Below are 24024 nucleotides of genomic sequence, written 5' to 3'. Positions count from 1 at the left end.
CCAAACGGGTGAACAGAGAAAAATAGCTGTGTTGAAAGCTCTGTGGTGGAAAATGTTGCTGCATGATGGCGTGACACATTTACTAAGGTGAGGCTTGTCTCCCAGCAACATGTCACGCTGGCTGTGAACCAAGTTACACCGAACAAGGAAGGAGGTTTCATTCAAAACTCAGAAAGAAAGAAACATGAAGCAGGAAGTGTTTTGTTACAACAGAGGAGCAGCCGCCTCGTGTCCTCCGCCATCGATCTTTACTGAGCAGCGCCAACACAAAGCAGCTTGAATGTTTACTCTCTAATAGTCAGTTTTAGTATTCAACATCTATTCCAGCACTCTGCTCTCCTCAAACTGTTAGGAGACAGTCTTCTTGTTAACAATTTATGTAAATCTGTGACCTGGATAATGAAATTATGTTCACTGTTAAAAAAATCATTTAAAAAAACGGTCAAACAAACAATGTGAAATTAAAGCAACACATTTTATTAAATGTATAGTGGAAAAAAAAACATTTACAGACATTTTCATTCTTTCTGCAGAGAAACACTTACTTTACAGATGGCTCTTGATTTTTTACAATGAAACATCTTCAACAATGTGATGGCACCAAAGTTTCAAAAGACAAACACCTTTTTTTAAAGATTGTTCCTGAATGTTTAGATCCAACACTGTGAATCTAAACGTCCAAAAAAAGAGAGAATCTAAACGTCCAAAAAAAGAGAGAATCTAACCGTCCGGGAAAAAAAAGAGAATGTAAACGTCCGGGGAAAAAAAAGAGAATCTAAATGTCCGAAAAAAAAAGAGAATCTAAATGTCCAAAAAAAGAGAATCTAAATGTCCAAAAAAAGAGAATGTAAACGTCCCAAAAAAGAGAATCTAAACGTCAGAAAAAAAAGAGAATCTAAATGTCCGAAAAAAAGAGAATCTAAACGTCAGGAAAAAAAGAGAATCTAAATGTCCAAAAAAAAAAGAGAATCTAAATGTCCGAAAAAAAGAGAGAATCTAAATGTCCGAAAAAAAGAGAATCTAAATGTCCAAAAAACAGAGAATCTAAACGTCCAAAAAAAGAGAATCTAAATGTCCAAAAAAAAGAGAGAATCTAAACGTCCAAAAAAAAGAGAATCTAAACGTCAGGAAAAAAGAGAATCTAAATGTCCAAAAAAAAAAGATAATCTAAATGTCCGAAAAAAAGAGAGAATCTAAATGTCCGAAAAAAAGAGAATCTAAATGTCCGGAAAAAATAGAGAATGTAAACGTCCGAAAAAAAAAGAGAATCTAAATGTCCAAAAAAAAAAGAGAATCTAAACGTCCAAAAAAAAGAGAATCTAAACGTCAGAAAAAAAGAGAATCTAAATGTCCAAAAAAAGAGAATCTAAACGTCCAAAAAAAAGAGAGGTAATCTAAACGTCCAAAAAAAAGAGAATCTAAACGTCCAAAAAAGAAAGAGAATCTAAATGTCCAAAAAACAAGACAATCTAAACATCAAATCCTCGATGTCTGTCCTTTCCGCCGAGAAAACATGGGAACTGAAAACAACTGCCGGTGACTGAACGTCGCCTCCATCACGTCGCCTCCATCACGTCGCCTCCATCACGTCCAATTTGATGTCGAGAATTTAATCGAGAATTTGAAAATATGAAGCCTGAAAATTTTGCTCCAGCTCAGTCATGCCGTCAGTGGCAGCGCTGGCTTTGCTTCTCATCTCACTCTGTGCAGTGAACTTCTGCGGCTCTGAAGGTAAGCTGTGTGTATCTGTGTGTGTCTGAATTAACAAATACCAGATGTTTCTTTTTATTGCATTTTGGAAAATATCCCATCTTTTCTCTGTTAAACATACATACACAAATATGCAGTTCAGGTTATTTTAAAAATGTTTACATAGGTTGATAGTTCCCCCAAAGTGAAGCCAAAACACCTCAATGGCCCCCTGGTAGTTTAAATACTGTAGTTATATGATGCCGTTAACAGGGTGTTTCATGTCATGATTGACAGCTGACCCCTGGTCACGACTGAAGCAAGTGTTATACTTACCACGTCCGCGAGTACTCGAGGGACTGCTAGGGTTGATGTCACCAATAAATCGCCACCAGAGAGGGTACGCATAGGCTCTGTGCGGACGTCCGCGTACCTCCCAATTTTGTGACCCACTACGCTACCAGGGCACCAACCGATTTCTAGAGCGCATGTGTGGAACGAGTCTGCAAGCTGACTTCAGAAAGTAGTATGAACAGAAGTAGTCTGCAGCTCGTTGGCAATGGAGTATATTTGAGGCTTGAGTCAGCCAGGTGTATGGGGTATATGGATATCACAGATCCAGCCGTCAGCGTTGCCAGGTCATTTTTTGACCTTTTGGATGTTTTGACTGTTGCCCTGAATGTAACGAACAACAAAAACAAAAATATTTTCCATGTTAATATGCAAAAATCTTCATGACGAAGCCTGTCTTGCAGGTCTTCAAGGGGTAGGCTTCTCGCAGTAATAGTGTTAAATTTTGTTTGAAGTTCACCGTTACACAATTGAGGGAGCATTAGCAAGGCCCTGGACCCGTAACTGCTCCCTGGGTGCTTTAAAGTGGCAGCCCATGCAAAGATGTCTCAAATTTGCATTTTGCCCACACTATAATTCTCTGTGACGCAAAGTTTATTATTTACTCTTTTTACTATCTTCTCCCTTACGAAATTGAAGTTAAGGGATAATTAGCGAACTCAGGGAAGAGCCCCACGTTGGGTGCATTCCTATCGGGGCAGCATTAGCTCAATCCATGGGGACTTGGCTTGGGAGTAAAGACTTGCTGGATTGAGCCCCCTGAGCAACGCTCTGAAAACGTAACTCTTCACGGTACAATGTCTGCCCATTCTAGGATTGGTTAAATCCAGAGGCCTAAATTGAGGGAGCATTAGCAAGGCCCTGGACCCGTAACTGCTCCCTGGGTGCTTTAAAGTGGCAGCCCATTCAAAGATGGGTTAAATGCACAGCCTCAAATTCGCAGTTGGGAAAATTTGGCCCAATACTATAATTGTATGTCATATATAAAGTTTATTATTTACTATCTTTGCTATCTTCTTCCTTACTAAATTAGAGTTAGCAGCTAACCACATTATCATGTGAGATTACAGGTTGTTTGAGAATTGAAGGGCTTACACTTAGACTGATGTGGCCCGGCTAGCTCAGTTGGTAGAGCATGAGACTCTTAATCTCAGGGTCGTGGGTTCGAGCCCCACGTTGGGTGTCTTCCTATTAGCTCAATCTGTGGGGACTTGGCTTGGGAGTAAAGACTTGCTGGATTGAGCCCCATGAGCACCACTCTGAAAACGTAAGTCTTCACGGTACAATGTCTGCCTACTCTTGGATTGGTTAAATCCAGAGGCCTAAATTGAGGGAGCATTAGCAAGGCCCTGTACCCATAACAATTGGCCCACACTATAATTCTATGTTACTCAAAGTTTATCATTTACTCTTTTTACTATCTTCTCCCTTACGAAATTGAAGTTAAAGGATAAGTAGCGAACTAAGGGTAGAGCCCCACGTTGGGCGCATTCCTATCGGGGCAGCATTAGCTCAATCCATGGGGACTTGGCTTAGGAGTAAAGATTTTCTGGTTGGAGCCCCTTGAGCAACGCCCTGAAAACGTCACTGCTCCCTTGACACTGTACAATGCCTACCCATTCTAGGATTGGTTAAATCCAGAGGCCTAAATTGAGGGAGCATTAGCAAGGCCCTGGACCCGTAACTGCTCCCTGGGTGCTTTAAAGTGGCAGCCCATTCAAAGATGGGTTAAATGCACAGCCTCAAATTCGCAGTTGGGAAAATTTGGCCCAATACTATAATTGTATGTCATATATAAAGTTTATTATTTACTATCTTTGCTATCTTCTTCCTTACTAAATTAGAGTTAGCAGAAAACGTAAGTCTTCACGGTACAATGTCTGCCCACTCTTGGATTGGTTAAATCCAGAGGCCTAAATTGAGGGACCATTAGCAAGGCCCTGAAAACGTCACTGCTCCCTTGACACTGCACAATGCCTACACATTCTAGGATTGGTTAAATCCAGTGGTCTAAATTGAGGGAGCATTAGCAAGGCCCTGGACCTGTAACTGCTCCCTGGGTGCTTTAAAGTGGCAGCCCATTCAAGGATGGGTTAAATGCACAGCCTCAAATTTGCATTTGGCCCACACTATAATTCTATGTGACTCAAAGTTTATCATTTACTCTTTTTACTATCTTCTCCCTTACGAAATTGAAGTTAAGGGATAATTAGCAAACTCAGGGCCCCACGTTGGGCGCATTCCTATCGGGGCAGCATTAGCTCAATCCATGGGGACTTGGCTTAGGAGTAAAGATTTTCTGGTTGGAGCCCCATGAGCAACGCCCTGAAAACGTCACTGCTCCCTTGACACTGTACAATGCCTACCCATTCAAGGATTGGTTAAATCCAGAGGCCTAAATTGAGGGAGCATTAGCAAGGCCCTGGACCCGTAACTGCTCCCTTGGTGCTTTAAAGTGGCATTGAAATTCGCAGTTGGAAAATTTGGCCCAATATTATAATTGTATATGGTATATAAAGTTTATTATTTACTATCTTTGCTATCTTCTTCTCTACACACTATAATTCTATGTTACTCAAAGTTTATCATTTACTCTTTTTACTATCGTCTCCCTTACGAAATTGAAGTTAAGGGATAATTAGCAAACTCAGGTCGAGCCCCACGTTGAGCGCATTCCTATCGGGGCAGCATTAGCTCAATCCATGGGGACTTGGCTTAGGAGTAAAGATTGTCTGGTTGGAGCCCCATGAGCAACGCCCTGAAAACGTCACTGCTCCCTTGACACTGTACAATGCCTACCCATTCTAGGATTGGTTAAATCCAGAGGCCTAAATTAAGGGAGCATTAGCAAGGCCCTGGACCCGTAACTTCTCCCTGGGTCCTTTAAAGTGGCAGCCCATTCAAAGATGGGTTAAATGCACAGCCTCAAATTCGCAGTTGGGAAAATTTGGCCCATATATAAAGTTTATTATTTACAATCTTTGCTATCTTCTTCCTTACTAAATTAGAGTTAGCAGCTAACCACATTATCATGTGAGATTACAGGTTGTTTGAGAATTGAAGGGCTTACGCTTAGTCTGACGTGGCCCGCTAGCTCAGTCGGTAGAGCATGAGACTCTTAATCTCAGGGTCGTGGGTTCGAGTCCCACGTTGGGCGTCTTCCTATTAGCTCAATCTGTGGGGACTTGGATTGGGAGTAAAGACTTGCTGGATTGAGCCCCCTGAGCAACACTCTGAAAACGTAAGTCTTCACGGTACAATGTCTTGGATTGGTTAAATCCAGAGGCCTAAATTGAGGGACCATTAGCAAGGCCCTGAAAACGTCACTGCTCCCTTGACACTGTACAATGCCTACCCATTCTAGGATTGGTTAAATCCAGTGGTCTAAATTGAGGGAGCATTAGCAAGGCCCTGGACCCGTAACTGCTCCCTGGGTGCTTTAAAGTGGCAGCCCATTCAAGGATGGGTTAAATGCACAGCCTCAAATTTGCATTTGGCCCACACTATAATTCTATGTGACTCAAAGTTTATCATTTACTCTTTTTACTATCTTCTCCCTTACGAAATTGAAGTTAAGGGATAATTAGCAAACTCAGGGCCCCACGTTGGGCGCATTCCTATCGGGCAGCATTAGCTCAATCCATGGGGACTTGGCTTAGGAGTAAAGATTTTCTGGTTGGAGCCCCATGAGCAACGCCCTGAAAACGTCACTGCTCCCTTGACACTGTACAATGCCTACCCATTCAAGGATTGGTTAAATCTAGAGGCCTAAATTGAGGGAGCATTAGCAAGGCCCTGGACCCGTAACTGCTCCCTGGGTGCTTTAAAGTGGCATTGAAATTCGCAGTTGGGAAAATTTGGCCCAATACTATAATTGTATATGGTATATAAAGTTTATTATTTACTATCTTTGCTATCTTCTTCTCTACACACTATAATTCTATGTTACTCAAAGTTTATCATTTACTCTTTTTACTATCGTCTCCCTTACGAAATTGAAGTTAAGGGATAATTAGCAAACTCAGGGTCGAGCCCCACGTTGAGCGCATTCCTATCGGGGCAGCATCAGCTCAATCCATGGGACTTGGCTTAGGAGTAAAGATTGTCTGGTTGGAGCCCCATGAGCAACGCCCTGAAAACGTCACTGCTCCCTTGACACTGTACAATGCCTACCCATTCTAGGATTGGTTAAATCCAGAGGCCTAAATTGAGGGAGCATTAGCAAGGCCCTGGACCCGTAACTGCTCCCTGGGTGCTTTAAAGTGGCAGCCCATTCAAAGATGGGTTAAATGCACAGCCTCAATTCGCAGTTGGGAAAATTTGGCCCATATAAAGTTTATTATTTACAATCTTTGCTATCTTCTTCCTTACTAAATTAGAGTTAGCAGCTAACCACATTATCATGTGAGATTACAGGTTGTTTGAGAATTGAAGGGCTTACGCTTAGTCTGACGTGGCCCGGCTAGCTCAGTCGGTAGAGCATGAGACTCTTAATCTCAGGGTCGTGGGTTCGAGCCCCACGTTGGGCGTCTTCCTGTTAGCTCAATCTGTGGGGACTTGGCTTGGGAGTAAAGACTTGCTGTATTGAGCCCCCTGAGCAACACTCTGAAAACGTAAGTCTTCACGGTACAATGTCTGCCCACTCTTGGATTGGTTAAATCCAGAGGCCTAAATTAAGGGAGCATTAGCAAGGCCCTGTACCCATAACAATTGGCCCACACTATAATTCTATGTTACTCAAAGTTTATCATTTACTCTTTTTACTATCGTCTCCCTTACGAAATTGAAGTTAAGAGATAAGTAGCGAACTAAGGGTAGAGCCCCACGTTGGGCGCATTCCTATCGGGGCAGCATTAGCTCAATCCATGGGGACTTGGCCCCCTGAGCAATGCTCTGAAAACGTAACTCTTCACGGTACAATGTCTGCCTACTCTTGGATTGGTTAAATCCAGAGGCCTAAATTGAGGGAGCATTAGCAAGGCCCTGTACCCATAACAATTGGCCCACACTATAATTCTATGTTACTCAAAGTTTATCATTTACTCTTTTTACTATCTTCTCCCTTACGAAATTGAAGTTAAAGGATAAGTAGCGAACTAAGGGTAGAGCCCCACGTTGGGCGCATTCCTATCGGGGCAGCATTAGCTCAATCCATGGGGACTTGGCTTAGGAGTAAAGATTTTCTGGTTGGAGCCCCTTGAGCAACGCCCTGAAAACGTCACTGCTCCCTTGACACTGTACCATGCCTACCCATTCTAGGATTGGTTAAATCCAGAGGCCTAAATTGAGGGAGCATTAGCAAGGCCCTGGACCCGTAACTGCTCCCTGGGTGCTTTAAAGTGGCAGCCCATTCAAGGATGGGTTAAATGCACAGCCTCAAATTTGCATTTGGCCCACACTATAATTCTATGTGACTCAAAGTTTATCATTTACTCTTTTTACTATCTTCTCCCTTACGAAATTGAAGTTAAGGGATAATTAGCAAACTCAGGGCCCCACGTTGGGCGCATTCCTATCGGGGCAGCATTAGCTCAATCCATGGGGACTTGGCTTAGGAGTAAAGATTTTCTGGTTGGAGCCCCCTGAGCAACGCTCTGAAAACGTAACTCTTCACGGTACAATGTCTGCCCACTATTGGATTGGTTAAATCCAGAGGCCTAAATTGAGGGAGCATTAGCAAGGCCCTGTACCCATAACAATTGGCCCACACTATAATTCTATGTTACTCAAAGTTTATCATTTACTCTTTTTACTATCGTCTCCCTTACGAAATTGAAGTTAAGAGATAAGTAGCGAACTAAGGGTAGAGCCCCACATTGGGCGCATTCCTATCGGGGCAGCATTAGCTCAATCCATGGGGACTTGGCCCCCTGAGCAATGCTCTGAAAACGTAACTCTTCACGGTACAATGTCTGCCTACTCTTGGATTGGTTAAATCCAGAGGCCTAAATTGAGGGAGCATTAGCAAGGCCCTGTACCCATAACAATTGGCCCACACTATAATTCTATGTTACTCAAAGTTTATCATTTACTCTTTTTACTATCTTCTCCCTTACGAAATTGAAGTTAAGGGATAAGTAGCGAACTAAGGGTAGAGCCCCACGTTGGGCGCATTCCTATCGGGGCAGCATTAGCTCAATCCATGGCGACTTGGCTTAGGAGTTAAGATTTTCTGGTTGGAGCCCCCTGAGCAACGCTCTGAAAACGTCACTGCTCCCTTGACACTGTACCATGCCTACCCATTCTAGGATTGGTTAAATCCAGAGGCCTAAATTGAGGGAGCATTAGCAAGGCCCTGGACCCGTAACTGCTCCCTGGGTGCTTTAAAGTGGCAGCCCATTCAAGGATAGGTTAAATGCACAGCCTCAAATTTGCATTTGGCCCACACTATAATTCTATGTGACACAAAGTTATCAATTACTCTTTCTACTATTTTCTCCCTTACGAAATTGAAGTTAAGGGATAATTAGCGAACTCAGGGTAGAGCCCCACGTTGGGTGCATTCCTATCGGGGCAGCATTAGCTCAATCCATGGGGACTTGGCTTGGGAGTAAAGACTTGCTGGATTGAGCCCCTGAGCAACGCTCTGAAAACGTAACTCTTCACGGTACAATGTCTGCCCACTCTTGGATTGGTTAAATCCAGAGGCCTAAATTGAGGGAGCATTAGCAAGGCCCTGTACCTATAACAATTGGCCCACACTATAATTCTATGTTACTCAAGTTTATCATTTACTCTTTTTACTATCGTCTCCCTTACGAAATTGAAGTTAAGAGATAAGTAGCGAACTAAGGGTAGAGCCCCACGTTGGGCACATTCCTATCGGGCAGCATTAGCTCAATCCATGGGACTTGGCCCCCTGAGCAATGCTCTGAAAACGTAACTCTTCACGGTACAATGTCTGCCTACTCTTGGATTGGTTAAATCCAGAGGCCTAAATTGAGGGAGCATTAGCAAGGTCCTGTACCCATAACAATTGGCCCACACTATAATTCTATGTTACTCAAAGTTTATCATTTACTCTTTTTACTATCTTCTCCCTTACGAAATTGAAGTTAAAGGATAAGTAGCGAACTAAGGGTAGAGCCCCACGTTGGGCGCATTCCTATCGGGGCAGCATTAGCTCAATCCATGGGGACTTGGCTTAGGAGTAAAGATTTTCTGGTTGGAGCCCCTTGAGCAACGCCCTGAAAACGTCACTGCTCCCTTGACACTGTACCATGCCTACCCATTCTAGGATTGGTTAAATCCAGAGGCCTAAATTGAGGGAGCATTAGCAAGGCCCTGGACCCGTAACTGCTCCCTGGGTGCTTTAAAGTGGCAGCCCATTCAAAGATGGGTTAAATGCACAGCCTCAAATTTGCATTGGCCCACACTATAATTCTATGTGACACAAAGTTTATCAATTACTCTTTTTACTATTTTCTCCTTACGAAATGAAGTTAAGGGATAATTAGCGAACTCAGGGTAGAGCCCCACGTTGGGTGCATTCCTATCGGGGCAGCATTAGCTCAATCCATGGGGACTTGGCTTGGGAGTAAAGACTTGCTGGATTGAGCCCCCTGAGCAACGCTCTGAAAACGTAACTCTTCACGGTACAAAGTCTGCCCACTCTTGGATTGGTTAATCCAGAGGCCTAAATTGAGGGAGCATTAGCAAGGCCCTGTACCCATAACAATTGGCCCACACTATAATTCTATGTTACTCAAAGTTTATCATTTACTCTTTTTACTATCTTCTCCCTTACGAAATTGAAGTTAAAGGATAAGTAGCGAACTAAGGGTAGAGCCCCACGTTGGGCGCATTCCCATCGGGGCAGCATTAGCTCAATCCATGGGGACTTGGCTTAGGAGTAAAGATTTTCTGGTTGGAGCCCCTTGAGCAACGCCCTGAAAACGTCACTGCTCCCTTGACACTGTACAATGCCTACCCATTCTAGGATTGGTTAAATCCAGAGGCCTAAATTGAGGGAGCATTAGCAAGGCCCTGGACCCGTAACTGCTCCCTGGGTGCTTTAAAGTGGCAGCCCATTCAAAGATGGGTTAAATGCACAGCCTCAAATTTGCATTTGGCCCACACTATAATTCTATGTTACTCAAAGTTTATCATTTACTCTTTTTACTATCGTCTCCCTTACAAAATTGAAGTTAAGGGATAATTATCAAACTCAGGGTCGATCCCCACGTTGGGCGCATTCCTATCGGGGCAGCATTAGCTCAATCCATGTGGACTTGGCTTAGGAGTAAAGATTTTCTGGTTGGAACCCCATGAGCAACGCCCTGAAAACGTCACTGCTCCCTTGACACTGTACAATGCCTACCCATTCTAGGATTGGTTAAATCCAGAGGCCTAAATTGAGGGAGCATTAGCAAGGCCCTGGACCCGTAACTGCTCCCTGGTGTTTTAAAGTGGCAGCCCATTCAAAGATGGGTTAAATGCACAGCCTCATATTCGCAGTTGGGAAAATTTGGCCCATATATAAAGTTTATTATTACTATCTTTGCTATCTTCTTCCTTACTAAATTAGAGTTAGCAGCTAACCACATTATCATGTGAGATTACAGGTTGTTTGAGAATTGAAGGGCTTACACTTAGCCTGACGTGGCCCGGCTAGCTCAGTCGGTAGAGCATGAGACTCTTAATCTCAGGGTCTTGGGTTCGAGTCCCACGTTGGGCGTCTTCCTATTAGCTCAATCTGTGGGGACTTGGATTGGGAGTAAAGACTTGCTGGATTGAGCCCCCTGAGCAACACTCTGAAAACGTAAGTCTTCACGGTACAATGTCTGCCCACTCTTGGATTGGTTAACTCCAGAGGCCTAAATTGAGGGACCATTAGCAAGGCCCTGAAAACGTCACTGCTCCCTTGACACTGTACAATGCCTACCCATTCTAGGATTGGTTAAATCCAGTGGTCTAAATTGAGGGAGCATTAGCAAGGCCTGGACCCGTAACTGCTCCCTGGGTGCTTTAAAGTGGCATTGAAATTCGCAGTGGGAAAATTTGGCCCAATACTATAATTGTATGTGGTATATAAAGGTATTATTTACTATCTTTGCTATCTTCTTCTCTACACACTATAATTCTATGTTACTCAAAGTTATCATTTACTCTTTTTACTATCGTCTCCCTTACGAAATTGAAGTTAAGGGATAATTAGCAAACTCAGGGTCGAGCCCCACGTTGGGCGCACTATCGGGCAGCATTAGCTCAATCCATGGGGACTTGGCTTAGGAGTAAAGATTTTCTGGTTGGAGCCCAGGGCAACGCCCTGAAAACGTCACTGCTCCTTGACACTGTACAATGCCATCCATTCTAGGATTGGTTAAATCCAGATGCCTAATTGAGGGAGCATTAGCAAGGCCCTGGACCCGTAACTGCTCCCTGGGTGTTTAAAGTGGCAGCCCATTCAAGATGGGTTAAATGCACAGCCTCAATTCGCAGTTGGGAAAATTTGGCCCATATATAAAGTTTATTATTTACTATCTTTGCTATCTTCTTCCTTACTAAATTAGAGTTAGCAGCTAACCACATTATCATGTGAGATTACAGGTTGTTTGAGAATTGAAGGGCTTACACTTAGACTGACGTGGCCCGGCTAGCTCAGTCGGTAGAGCATGAGACTCTTAATCTCAGGGTCGTGGGTTCGAGCCCCACGTTGGGCGTCTTCCTATTAGCTCAATCTGGGGACTTGGCTTGGGAGTAAAGACTTGCTGATTGAGCCCCTGAGCAACACTCTGAAAACGTAAATCTTCACGGTACAATGTCTGCCCCTCTTGGATTGGTTAAATCCAGAGGCCTAAATTGAGGGACCATTAGCAAGGCCCTGTACCTATAACAATTGGCCCACACTATAATTCTATGTTACTCAAAGTTATCATTTACTCTTTTTACTATCGTCTCCCTTACGAAATTGAAGTTAAGAGATAAGTAGCGAACTAAGGGTAGAGCCCCATGTTGGGCGCATCCTATCGGGGCAGCATTAGCTCAATCCATGGGGACTTGGCCCCTGAGCAATGCTCTGAAAACGTAACTCTTCACGGTACAATGTCTGCCTACTCTTGGATTGGTTAAATCCAGAGGCCTAAATTGAGGGAGCATTAGCAAGGCCCTGTACCCATAACAATTGGCCCACACTATAATTCTATGTTACTCAAAGTTTATCATTTACTCTTTTTACTATCTTCTCCCTTACGAAATTGAAGTTAAAGGATAAGTAGCGAACTAAGGGTAGAGCCCCACGTTGGGCGCATTCCTATCGGGGCAGCATTAGCTCAATCCATGGGGACTTGGCTTAGGAGTAAAGATTTTTGGTTGGAGCCCCTTGAGCAACGCCCTGAAAACGTCACTGCTCCCTTGACACGTACAATGCCTAAATTGAGGGAGCATTAGCAAGGCCCTGGACCCGTAACTGCTCCCTGGGTGCTTTAAAGTGGCAGCCCATTCAAGGATGGGTTAAATGCACAGCCTCAAATTGCATTTGGCCCACACTATAATTCTATGTCACTCAAAGTTTATCATTTACTCTTTTTACTATCTTCTCCCTTACGAAATTGAAGTTAAGGGATAATTAGCAACTCAGGGCCCCACGTTGGGCGCATTCCTATCGGGGCAGCATTAGCTCAATCCATGGGGACTTGGCTTAGGAGTAAAGATTTTCTGGTTGGAGCCCCATGAGCAACGCCTGAAAACGTCACTGCTCCCTTGACACTGTACAATGCCTACCCATTCAAGGATTGGTTAAATCCAGAGGCCTAAATTGAGGGAGCATTAGCAAGGCCCTGGACCCGTAACTGCTCCCTGGGTGCTTTAAAGTGGCAGCCCATTCAAAGATGGGTTTAATGCACAGCCTCAAATTGCATTTGGCCCACACTATAATTCTATGTGACACAAAGTTTATCAATTACTCTTTTTACTATTTCTCCCTTACGAAATTGACGTTAAGGGATAATTAGCGAACTCAGGGTAGAGCCCCACGTTGGGTGCATTCCTATCGGGGCAGCATTAGCTCAATCCATGGGGACTTGGCTTGGGAGTAAGACTTGCTGGATTGAGCCCCCTGAGCAACGCTCTGAAAACGTAACTCTTCACGGTACAATGTCTGCCCACTCTTGGATTGGTTAAATCCAGAGGCCTAAATTGAGGGAGCATTAGCAAGGCCCTGTACCCATACAATTGGCCCACACTATAATTCTATGTTACTCAAAGTTTATCATTTACTCTTTTTACTATCGTCTCCCTTACGAAATTGAAGTTAAGGATAAGTAGCGAACTAAGGGTAGAGCCCCACGTTGGGCGCATTCCTATCGGGGCAGCATTAGCTCAATCCATGGAGGACTTGGCCCCTGAGCAATGCCTGAAAACGTAACTCTTCACGGTACAATGGCCTACTCTGGATTGGTTAAATCCAGAGGCCTAAATTGAGGGAGCATTAGCAAGGCCCTGGACCCGAGCCCTAAAGTAGCCCATTAAAGATGGGTTAAATGCACACCTCAAATTTGCTGGCCCACACTATATTCTATGTTACTCAAAGTTTATCATTTACTCTTTTTACTATCGTCTCCCTTACAAATTGAAGTTAAAGGATAAGTAGCAAATCAGGGTAGAGCCCCACGTTGGGCGCATTCCTATCGGGGCAGCATTAGCTCAATCCATGTGGACTTGGCTTAGGAGTAAAGATTTTCTGGTTGGAACCCCATGAGCAACGCCCTGAAAACGTCACTGCTCCCTTGACACTGTACAATGCCTACCCATTCTAGGATTGGTTAAATCCAGAGGCCTAAATTGAGGGAGCATTAGCAAGGCCTGGACCCGTAACTGCTCCCTGGGTGTTTTAAAGTGGCAGCCCATTCAAAGATGGGTTAAATGCACAGCCTCATATTCGCAGTGGGAAATTTGGCCCATATATAAAGTTTATTATTTACTATCTTTGCTATCTTCTTCCTTACTAAATTAGAGTTAGCAGCTAACCACATTATCATGTGAGATTACAGGTTGTTTGAGAATTGAAGGGCTTACACTTAGCCTGACGTGGCCCGGCTAGCTCAGTCGGTAGAGCATGAGACTCTTAATCTCAGGGTCGTGGGTTCGAGTCCCACGTTGGGCGTCTTCCTATTAGCTCAATCTGTGGGGACTTGGATTGGGAGTAAAGACTTGCTGGATTGAGCCCCCTGAGCAACACTCTGAAAACGTAAGTCTTCACGGTACAATGTCTGCCCACTCTTGGATTGGTTAACTCCAGAGGCCTAAATTGAGGGACCATTAGCAAGGCCCTGAAAACGTCACTGCTCCCTTGACACTGTACAATGCCTACCCATTCTAGGATTGGTTAAATCCAGTGGTCTAAATTGAGGGAGCATTAGCAAGGCCCTGGACCCGTAACTGCCCCTGGGTGCTTTAAAGTGGCATTGAAATTCGCAGTTGGGAAAATTTGGCCCAATACTATAATTGTATGTGGTATATAAAGGTTATTATTACTATCTTTGCTATCTTTTCTCTACACACTATATTCTATGTTACTCAAAGTTTATCATTTACTCTTTTTACTATCGTCTCCCTTACGAAATTGAAGTTAAGGGATAATTAGCAAACTCAGGGTCGAGCCCCACGTTGGGCGCATTCCTATCGGGGCAGCATTAGCTCAATCCATGGGGACTTGGCTTAGGAGTAAAGATTTTCTGGTTGGAGCCATGGGCAACGCCCTGAAAACGTCTGCTCCCTTGACACTGTACAATGCCTATCCATTCTAGGATTGGTTAAATCCAGATGCCTAAATTGAGGGAGCATTAGCAAGGCCCTGGACCCGTAACTGCTCCCTGGGTGCTTTAAAGTGGCAGCCCATTCAAAGATGGGTTAAATGCACAGCCTCAAATTCGCAGTTGGGAAAATTTGGCCCATATATAAAGTTTATTATTTACTATCTTTGCTATCTTCTTCCTTACTAAATAGAGTTAGCAGCTAACCACATTATCATGTGAGATTACAGGTTGTTTGAGAATTGAAGGGCTTACACTTAGACTGACGTGGCCCGGCTAGCTCAGTCGGTAGAGCATGAGACTCTTAATCTCAGGGTCGTGGGTTCGAGCCCCACGTTGGGCGTCTTCCTATTAGCTCAATCTGTGGGGACTTGGCTTGGGAGTAAAGACTTGCTGTATTGAGCCCCCTGAGCAACACTCTGAAAACGTAAATCTTCACGGTACAATGTCTGCCCACTCTTGGATTGGTTAAATCCAGAGGCCTAAATTGAGGGACCATTAGCAAGGCCCTGTACCTATAACAATTGGCCCACACTATAATTCTATGTTACTCAAAGTTTATCATTTACTCTTTTTACTATCTCCCTTACGAAATTGAAGTTAAGAGATAAGTAGCGAACTAAGGGTAGAGCCCCATGTTGGGCGCATTCCTATCGGGGCAGCATTAGCTCAATCCATGGGGACTTGGCCCCTGAGCAATGCTCTGAAAACGTAACTCTTCACGGTACAATGTCTGCCTACTCTTGGATTGGTTAAATCCAGAGGCCTAAATTGAGGGAGCATTAGCAAGGCCCTGTACCCATAACAATTGGCCCACACTATAATTCTATGTTACTCAAAGTTTATCATTTACTCTTTTTACTATCTTCTCCCTTACGAAATTGAAGTTAAAGGATAAGTAGCGAACTAAGGGTAGAGCCCACGTTGGGCGCATTCCTATCGGGGCAGCATTAGCTCAATCCATGGGGACTTGGCTTAGGAGTAAAGATTTTTGGTTGGAGCCCCTTGAGCAACGCCCTGAAAACGTCACTGCTCCCTTGACACTGTACAATGCCTAAATTGAGGGAGCATTAGCAAGGCCCTGGACCCGTAACTGCTCCCTGGGTGCTTTAAAGTGGCAGCCCATTCAAGGATGGGTTAAATGCACAGCCTCAAATTTGCATTTGGCCCACACTATAATTCTATGTCACTCAAAGTTTATCATTTACTCTTTTTACTATCTTCTCCCTTACGAAATTGAAGTTAAGGGATAATTAGCAAACTCAGGGCCCCACGTTGGGCGCATTCCTATCGGGGCAGCATTAGCTCAATCCATGGGGACTTGGCTTAGGAGTAAAGATTTTCTGGTTGGAGCCCCATGAGCAACGCCCTGAAAACGTCACTGCTCCTTGACACTGTACAATGCCTACCCATTCAAGGATTGGTTAAATCCAGAGGCCTAAATTGAGGGAGCATTAGCAAGGCCCTGGACCCGTAACTGCTCCCTGGGTGCTTTAAAGTGGCAGCCCATTCAAAGATGGGTTTAATGCACAGCCTCAAATTTGCATTTGGCCCACACTATAATTCTATGTGACACAAGTTTATCAATTACTCTTTTTACTATTTTCTCCCTTACGAAATTGACGTTAAGGGATAATTAGCGAACTCAGGGTAGAGCCCCACGTTGGGTGCATTCCTATCGGGGCAGCATTAGCTCAATCCATGGGGACTTGGCTTGGGAGTAAAGACTTGCTGGATTGAGCCCCTGAGCAACGCTCTGAAAACGTAACTCTTCACGGTACAATGTCTGCCCACTCTTGGATTGGTTAAATCCAGAGGCCTAAATTGAGGGAGCATTAGCAAGGCCCTGTACCCATAACAATTGGCCCACACTATAATTCTATGTTACTCAAAGTTTATCATTTACTCTTTTTACTATCGTCTCCCTTACGAAATTGAAGTTAAGAGATAAGTAGCGAACTAAGGGTAGAGCCCCACGTTGGGCGCATTCCTATCGCGGGCAGCATTAGCTCAATCCATGGGGACTTGGCCCCCTGAGCAATGCTCTGAAAACGTAACTCTTCACGGTACAATGTCTGCCTACTCTTGGATTGGTTAAATCCAGAGGCCTAAATTGAGGGAGCATTAGCAAGGCCCTGTACCCATACAATTGGCCCACACTATAATTCTATGTTACTCAAAGTTTATCATTTACTCTTTTTACTATCTTCTCCCTTACGAAATTGAAGTTAAAGGATAAGTAGCGAACTAAGGGTAGAGCCCCACGTTGGGCGCATTCCTATCGGGGCAGCATTAGCTCAATCCATGTGGACTTGGCTTAGGAGTAAAGATTTTCTGGTTGGAACCCCATGAGCAACGCCCTGAAAACGTCACTGCTCCCTTGACACTGTACAATGCCTACCCATTCTAGGATTGGTTAAATCCAGAGGCCTAAATTGAGGGAGCATTAGCAAGGCCCTGGCCCGTAACTGCTCCCTGGGTGTTTTAAAGTGGCAGCCCATTCAAAGATGGGTTAAATGCACAGCCTCATATTCGCAGTTGGGAAAATTTGGCCCATATATAAAGTTATTATTTACTATCTTTGCTATCTTCTTCCTTACTAAATTAGAGTTAGCAGCTAACCACATTATCATGTGAGATTACAGGTTGTTTGAGAATTGAAGGGCTTACACTTAGCCTGACGTGGCCCGGCTAGCTCAGTCGGTAGAGCATGAGACTCTTAATCTCAGGGTCGTGGGTTCGAGTCCCACGTTGGGCGTCTTCCTATTAGCTCAATCTGTGGGGACTTGGATTGGGAGTAAAGACTTGCTGGATTGAGCCCCCTGAGCAACACTCTGAAAACGTAAGTCTTCACGGTACAATGTCTGCCCACTCTTGGATTGGTTAACTCCAGAGGCCTAAATTGAGGGACCATTAGCAAGGCCCTGAAAACGTCACTGCTCCCTTGACACTGTACAATGCCTACCCATTCTAGGATTGGTTAAATCCAGTGGTCTAAATTGAGGGAGCATTAGCAAGGCCCTGGACCCGTAACTGCTCCCTGGGTGCTTTAAAGTGGCATTGAAATTCGCAGTTGGGAAAATTTGGCCCAATACTATAATTGTATGTGGTATATAAAGGTTATTATTTACTATCTTTGCTATCTTCTTCTCTACACACTATAATTCTATGTTACTCAAAGTTTATCATTTACTCTTTTTACTATCGTCTCCCTTACGAAATTGAAGTTAAGGGATAATTAGCAAACTCAGGGTCGAGCCCCACGTTGGGCGCATTCCTAGGGGCAGCATTAGCTCAATCCATGGGGACTTGGCTTAGGAGTAAAGATTTTCTGGTTGGAGCCCATGGGCAACGCCCTGAAACGTCATGCTCCCTTGACACTGTACAATGCCTATCCATTCTAGGATTGGTTAAATCCAGATGCCTAAATTGAGGGAGCATTAGCAAGGCCCTGGACCCGTAACTGCTCCTGGGTGCTTTAAAGTGGCAGCCATTCAAAGATGGGTTAAATGCACAGCCTCAAATTCGCAGTTGGGAAAATTTGGCCCATATATAAAGTTTATTATTTACTATCTTTGCTATCTTCTTCCTTACTAAATTAGAGTTAGCAGCTAACCACATTATCATGTGAGATTACAGGTTGTTTGAGAATTGAAGGGCTTACACTTAGACTGACGTGGCCCGGCTAGCTCAGTCGGTAGAGCATGAGACTCTTAATCTCAGGGTCGTGGTTCGAGCCCCACGTTGGGCGTCTTCCTATTAGCTCAATCTGTGGGGACTTGGCTTGGGAGTAAAGACTTGCTGTATTGAGCCCCCTGAGCAACACTCTGAAAACGTAAATCTTCACGGTACAATGTCTGCCCACTCTTGGATTGGTTAAATCCAGAGGCCTAAATTGGGGACCATTAGCAAGGCCCTGTACCTATAACAATTGGCCCACACTATAATTCTATGTTACTCAAAGTTTATCATTTACTCTTTTTACTATCGTCTCCCTTACGAAATTGAAGTTAAGAGATAAGTAGCGAACTAAGGGTAGAGCCCCATGTTGGGCGCATTCCTATCGGGGCAGCATTAGCTCAATCCATGGGGACTTGGCCCCCTGAGCAATGCTCTGAAAACGTAACTCTTCACGGTACAATGTCTGCCTCTTGGATTGGTTAAATCCAGAGGCCTAAATTGAGGGAGCATTAGCAAGGCCCTGTACCCATAACAATTGGCCCACACTATAATTCTATGTTACTCAAAGTTTATCATTTACTCTTTTACTTCTTCTCCCTTACGAAATTGAAGTAAAGGATAAGTAGCGAACTAAGGGTAGAGCCCCACGTTGGGCAGCATTAGCTCAATCCATGGGGACTTGGCTTAGGAGTAAAGATTTTTGGTTGGAGCCCCTTGAGCAACGCCCTGAAAACGTCACTGCTCCCTTGACACTGTACAATGCCTAAATTGAGGGAGCATTAGCAAGGCCCTGGACCCGTAACTGCTCCCTGGGTGCTTTAAAGTGGCAGCCCATTCAAGGATGGGTTAAATGCACAGCCTCAAATTTGCATTTGGCCCACACTATAATTCTATGTCACTCAAAGTTATCATTTACTCTTTTTACTATCTTCTCCTTACGAAATGAAGTTAAGGGATAATTAGCAAACTCAGGGCCCCACGTTGGGCGCATTCCTATCGGGGCAGCATTAGCTCCCATGGGGACTTGGCTTAGGAGTAAAGATTTCTGGTTGGAGCCCCATGAGCAACGCCCTGAAAACGTCACTGCTCCCTTGACACTGTACAATGCCTACCCATTCAAGGATTGGTTAAATCCAGAGGCCTAAATTGAGGGAGCATTAGCAAGGCCCTGGACCCGTAACTGCCCTGGGTGCTTTAAAGTGGCAGCCCATTCAAAGATGGGTTTAATGCACAGCCTCAAATTTGCATTTGGCCCACACTATAATTCTATGTGACACAAAGTTTATCAATTACTCTTTTTACTATTTTCCCTTACGAAATTGACGTTAAGGGATAATTAGCGAACTCAGGGTAGAGCCCACGTTGGGTGCATTCCTATCGGGGCAGCATTAGCTCAATCCATGGGGACTTGGCTTGGGAGTAAAGACTTGCTGGATTGAGCCCCCTGAGCAACGCTCTGAAAACGTAACTCTTCACGGTACAATGTCTGCCACTCTTGGATTGGTTAAATCCAGAGGCCTAAATTGAGGGAGCATTAGCAAGGCCCTGTACCCATAACAATTGGCCCACACTATAATTCTATGTTACTCAAAGTTTATCATTTACTCTTTTTACTATCGTCTCCCTACGAAATTGAAGTTAAGAGATAAGTAGCGAACTAAGGGTAGAGCCCCACGTTGGGCGCATTCCTATCGGGGCAGCATTAGCTCAATCCATGGGGACTTGGCCCCCTGAGCAATGCTCTGAAACGTAACTCTTCACGGTACAATGTCTGCCTACTCTTGGATTGGTTAAATCCAGAGGCCTAAATTGAGGGAGCATTAGCAAGGCCCTGTACCCATAACAATTGGCCCACACTAAATTCTATGTTACTCAAAGTTTATCATTTACTCTTTTACTATCTTCTCCCTTACGAAATTGAAGTTAAAGGATAAGTAGCGAACTAAGGGTAGAGCCCCACGTTGGGCGCATTCCTATCGGGGCAGCATTAGCTCAATCCATGTGGACTTGGCTTAGGAGTAAAGATTTTCTGGTTGGAACCCCATGAGCAACGCCCTGAAAACGTCACTGCTCCCTTGACACTGTACAATGCCTACCCATTCTAGGATTGGTTAAATCCAGAGGCCTAAATTGAGGGAGCATTAGCAAGGCCCTGGACCCGTAACTGCTCCCTGGGTGTTTTAAAGTGGCAGCCCATTCAAAGATGGGTTAAATGCACAGCCTCATATTCGCAGTTGGGAAAATTTGGCCCATATATAAGTTTATTATTTACTATCTTTGCTATCTTCTTCCTTACTAAATTAGAGTTAGCAGCTAACCACATTATCATGTGAGATACAGGTTGTTTGAGAATTGAAGGGCTTACACTTAGCCTGACGTGGCCCGGCTAGCTCAGTCGGTAGAGCATGAGACTCTTAATCTCAGGGTCGTGGGTTCGAGTCCCACGTTGGGCGTCTTCCTATTAGCTCAATCTGTGGGGACTTGGATGGGAGTAAAGACTTGCTGGATTGAGCCCCCTGAGCAACACTCTGATGAAAACGTAAGTCTTCACGGTACAATGTCTGCCCACTCTTGGATTGGTTAACTCCAGAGGCCTAAATTGAGGGACCATTAGCAAGGCCCTGAAAACGTCACTGCTCCCTTGACACTGTACAATGCCTACCATTCTAGGATTGGTTAAATCCAGTGGTCTAAATGAGGGAGCATTAGCAAGGCCCTGGACCCGTAACTGCTCCTGGGTGCTTTAAAGTGGCATTGAAATTCGCAGTTGGGAAAATTTGGCCCAATACTATAATTGTATGTGGTATATAAAGGTTATTATTACTATCTTTGCTATTCTTCTCTACACACATAATTCTATGTTACTCAAAGTTTATCATTTACTCTTTTACTATCGTCTCCCTTACGAAATTGAAGTTAAGGGATAATTAGCAAACTCAGGGTCGAGCCCCACGTTGGGCGCATTCCTATCGGGGCAGCATTAGCTCAATCCATGGGGACTTGGCTTAGGAGTAAAGATTTTCTGGTTGGAGCCCCATGGGCAACGCCCTGAAAACGTCACTGCTCCCTTGACACTGTACAATGCCTATCCATTCTAGGATTGGTTAAATCCAGATGCCTAAATTGAGGGAGCATTAGCAAGGCCCTGGACCCGTAACTGCTCCCTGGGTGCTTTAAAGTGGCAGCCCATTCAAAGATGGGTTAAATGCACAGCCTCAAATTCGCAGTTGGGAAAATTTGGCCCATATATAAAGTTTATTTTACTATCTTGCTATTCTTCCTTACTAAATTAGAGTTAGCAGCTAACCACATTATCATGTGAGATTACAGGTTGTTTGAGAATTGAAGGGCTTACACTTAGACTGACGTGGCCCGGCTAGCTCAGTCGGTAGAGCATGAGACTCTTAATCTCAGGGTCGTGGGTTCGAGCCCCACGGGGCGTCTTCCTATTAGCTCAATCTGTGGGGACTTGGCTGGGAGTAAAGATTGCTGTATTGAGCCCCCTGAGCAACACTCTGAAAACGTAAATCTTCACGGTACAATGTCTGCCCACTCTTGGTGGTTAAATCCAGAGGCCTAAATTGAGGGACCATAGCAAGGCCTGTACCTATAACAATTGGCCCACACTATAATTCTATGTTACTCAAAGTTTATCATTTACTCTTTTTACTATCGTCTCCCTTACGAAATTGAAGTTAAGAGATAAGTAGCGAACTAAGGGTAGAGCCCCATGTTGGGCGCATCCTATCGGGGCAGCATTAGCTCAATCCATGGGGACTTGGCCCCTGAGCAATGCTCTGAAAACGTAACTCTTCACGGTACAATGTCTGCCTACTCTTGGATTGGTTAAATCCAGAGGCCTAAATTGAGGGAGCATTAGCAAGGCCCTGTACCCATAACAATTGGCCCACACTATAATTCTATGTTACTCAAAGTTTATCATTTACTCTTTTACTATCTTCTCCCTTACGAAATTGAAGTTAAAGGATAAGTAGCGAACTAAGGGTAGAGCCCCACGTTGGGCGCATCCTATGGGGCAGCATTAGCTCAATCCATGGGGACTTGGCTTAGGAGTAAAGATTTTTTGGTTGGAGCCCCTTGAGCAACGCCCTGAAAACGTCACTGCTCCCTTGACACTGTACAATGCCTAAATTGAGGGGCATTAGCAAGGCCCTGGACCCGTAACTGCCCTGGGTGCTTTAAAGTGGCAGCCCATTCAAGGATGGGTAAATGCACAGCCTCAAATTTGCATTGGCCCACACTATAATTCTATGTCACTCAAAGTTTATCATTTACTCTTTTTACTATCTTCTCCCTTACGAAATTGAAGTTAAGGGATAATTAGCAAACTCAGGGCCCCACGTTGGGCGCATTCCTATCGGGGCAGCATTAGCTCAATCCATGGGGACTTGGCTTAGGAGTAAAGATTTTCTGGTTGGAGCCCCATGAGCAACGCCTGAAAACGTCACTGCTCCCTTGACACTGTACAATGCCTACCCATTCAAGGATTGGTTAAATCCAGAGGCCTAAATTGGGAGCATTAGCAAGGCCCTGGACCCGTAACTGCTCCCTGGGTGCTTTAAAGTGGCAGCCCATTCAAAGATGGTTTAATGCACAGCCTCAAATTTGCATTTGGCCCACACTATAATTCTATGTGACACAAAGTTATCAATTACTCTTTTACTATTTTCCCTTACGAAATGACGTTAAGGGATAATTAGCGAACTCAGGGTAGAGCCCCACGTTGGGTGCATTCCTATCGGGGCAGCATTAGCTCAATCCATGGGGACTTGGCTTGGGAGTAAAGACTTGCTGGATTGAGCCCCCTGAGCAACGCTCTGAAAACGTAACTCTTCACGGTACAATGTCTGCCCACTCTTGGATTGGTTAAATCCAGAGGCCTAAATTGGGGAGCATTAGCAAGGCCCTGTACCCATAACAATTGGCCCACACTATAATTCTATTTACTCAAAGTTTATCATTTACTCTTTTTACTATCGTCTCCCTTACGAAATTGAAGTTAAGAGATAGTAGCGAACTAAGGGTAGACCCCACGTTGGGCGCATTCCTATCGGGGCAGCATTAGCTCAATCCATGGGGACTTGGCCCCTGAGCAATGCTCTGAAAACGTAACTCTTCACGGTACAATGTCTGCCTACTCTTGGATTGGTTAAATCCAGAGGCCTAAATTGGGAGCATTAGCAAGGCCCTGTACCCAAACAATTGGCCCCACTATAATTCTATGTTACTCAAAGTTTATCATTTACTCTTTTTACTATCTTCTCCCTTACGAAATTGAAGTTAAAGGATAAGTAGCGAACTAAGGGTAGAGCCCCACGTTGGGCGCATTCCTATCGGGGCAGCATTAGCTCAATCCATGGGACTTGGCTTAGGAGTAAAGATTTTCTGGTTGGAACCCCATGAGCAACGCCCTGAAAACGTCACTGCTCCCTTGACACTGTACAATGCCTACCCATTCTAGGATTGGTTAAATCCAGAGGCCTAAATTGAGGGAGCATTAGCAAGGCCCTGGACCCGTAACTGCTCCCGG

General features: G+C 44.4%; 11 non-coding genes across 11 annotated transcripts; all 11 read left to right on the top strand.

The window, feature by feature from the left end:
• The first annotated feature begins 3150 nt into the window (after positions 1-3150).
• On the top strand, positions 3151-3223 carry trnak-cuu. Its single transcript has one exon. It is a non-coding gene; the product is annotated as a tRNA-Lys (tRNA).
• Positions 3224-5125: 1902 nt separating this feature from the next.
• On the top strand, positions 5126-5197 carry trnak-cuu. Its single transcript has one exon. It is a non-coding gene; the product is annotated as a tRNA-Lys (tRNA).
• Positions 5198-6496: 1299 nt separating this feature from the next.
• Positions 6497-6569, top strand: trnak-cuu. Its single transcript has one exon. It is a non-coding gene; the product is annotated as a tRNA-Lys (tRNA).
• A 4075-nt stretch (positions 6570-10644) lies between these two features.
• On the top strand, positions 10645-10717 carry trnak-cuu. The gene has a single exon. It is a non-coding gene; the product is annotated as a tRNA-Lys (tRNA).
• Positions 10718-11629: 912 nt separating this feature from the next.
• On the top strand, positions 11630-11702 carry trnak-cuu. Its single transcript has one exon. It is a non-coding gene; the product is annotated as a tRNA-Lys (tRNA).
• Positions 11703-14070: 2368 nt separating this feature from the next.
• Positions 14071-14143, top strand: trnak-cuu. The gene has a single exon. It is a non-coding gene; the product is annotated as a tRNA-Lys (tRNA).
• A 919-nt stretch (positions 14144-15062) lies between these two features.
• On the top strand, positions 15063-15135 carry trnak-cuu. Its single transcript has one exon. It is a non-coding gene; the product is annotated as a tRNA-Lys (tRNA).
• Positions 15136-17477: 2342 nt separating this feature from the next.
• trnak-cuu lies at positions 17478-17550 on the top strand. Its single transcript has one exon. It is a non-coding gene; the product is annotated as a tRNA-Lys (tRNA).
• A 921-nt stretch (positions 17551-18471) lies between these two features.
• Positions 18472-18543, top strand: trnak-cuu. The gene has a single exon. It is a non-coding gene; the product is annotated as a tRNA-Lys (tRNA).
• A 2310-nt stretch (positions 18544-20853) lies between these two features.
• trnak-cuu lies at positions 20854-20926 on the top strand. Its single transcript has one exon. It is a non-coding gene; the product is annotated as a tRNA-Lys (tRNA).
• Positions 20927-21843: 917 nt separating this feature from the next.
• trnak-cuu lies at positions 21844-21914 on the top strand. Its single transcript has one exon. It is a non-coding gene; the product is annotated as a tRNA-Lys (tRNA).
• The last annotated feature ends 2110 nt before the right edge of the window (positions 21915-24024 follow it).

Source organism: Micropterus salmoides, unplaced genomic scaffold (assembly GCF_014851395.1).
Source record: "Micropterus salmoides isolate LMB-PRFRI ecotype aquatic unplaced genomic scaffold, ASM1485139v1 Ms_hic_scaffold_3892, whole genome shotgun sequence".
NCBI classification, from domain to species: domain Eukaryota; kingdom Metazoa; phylum Chordata; class Actinopteri; order Centrarchiformes; family Centrarchidae; genus Micropterus; species Micropterus salmoides.
Note: the sequence above shows the minus strand (reverse complement) of the source record. Positions and strands in the feature narration are given on the sequence as shown.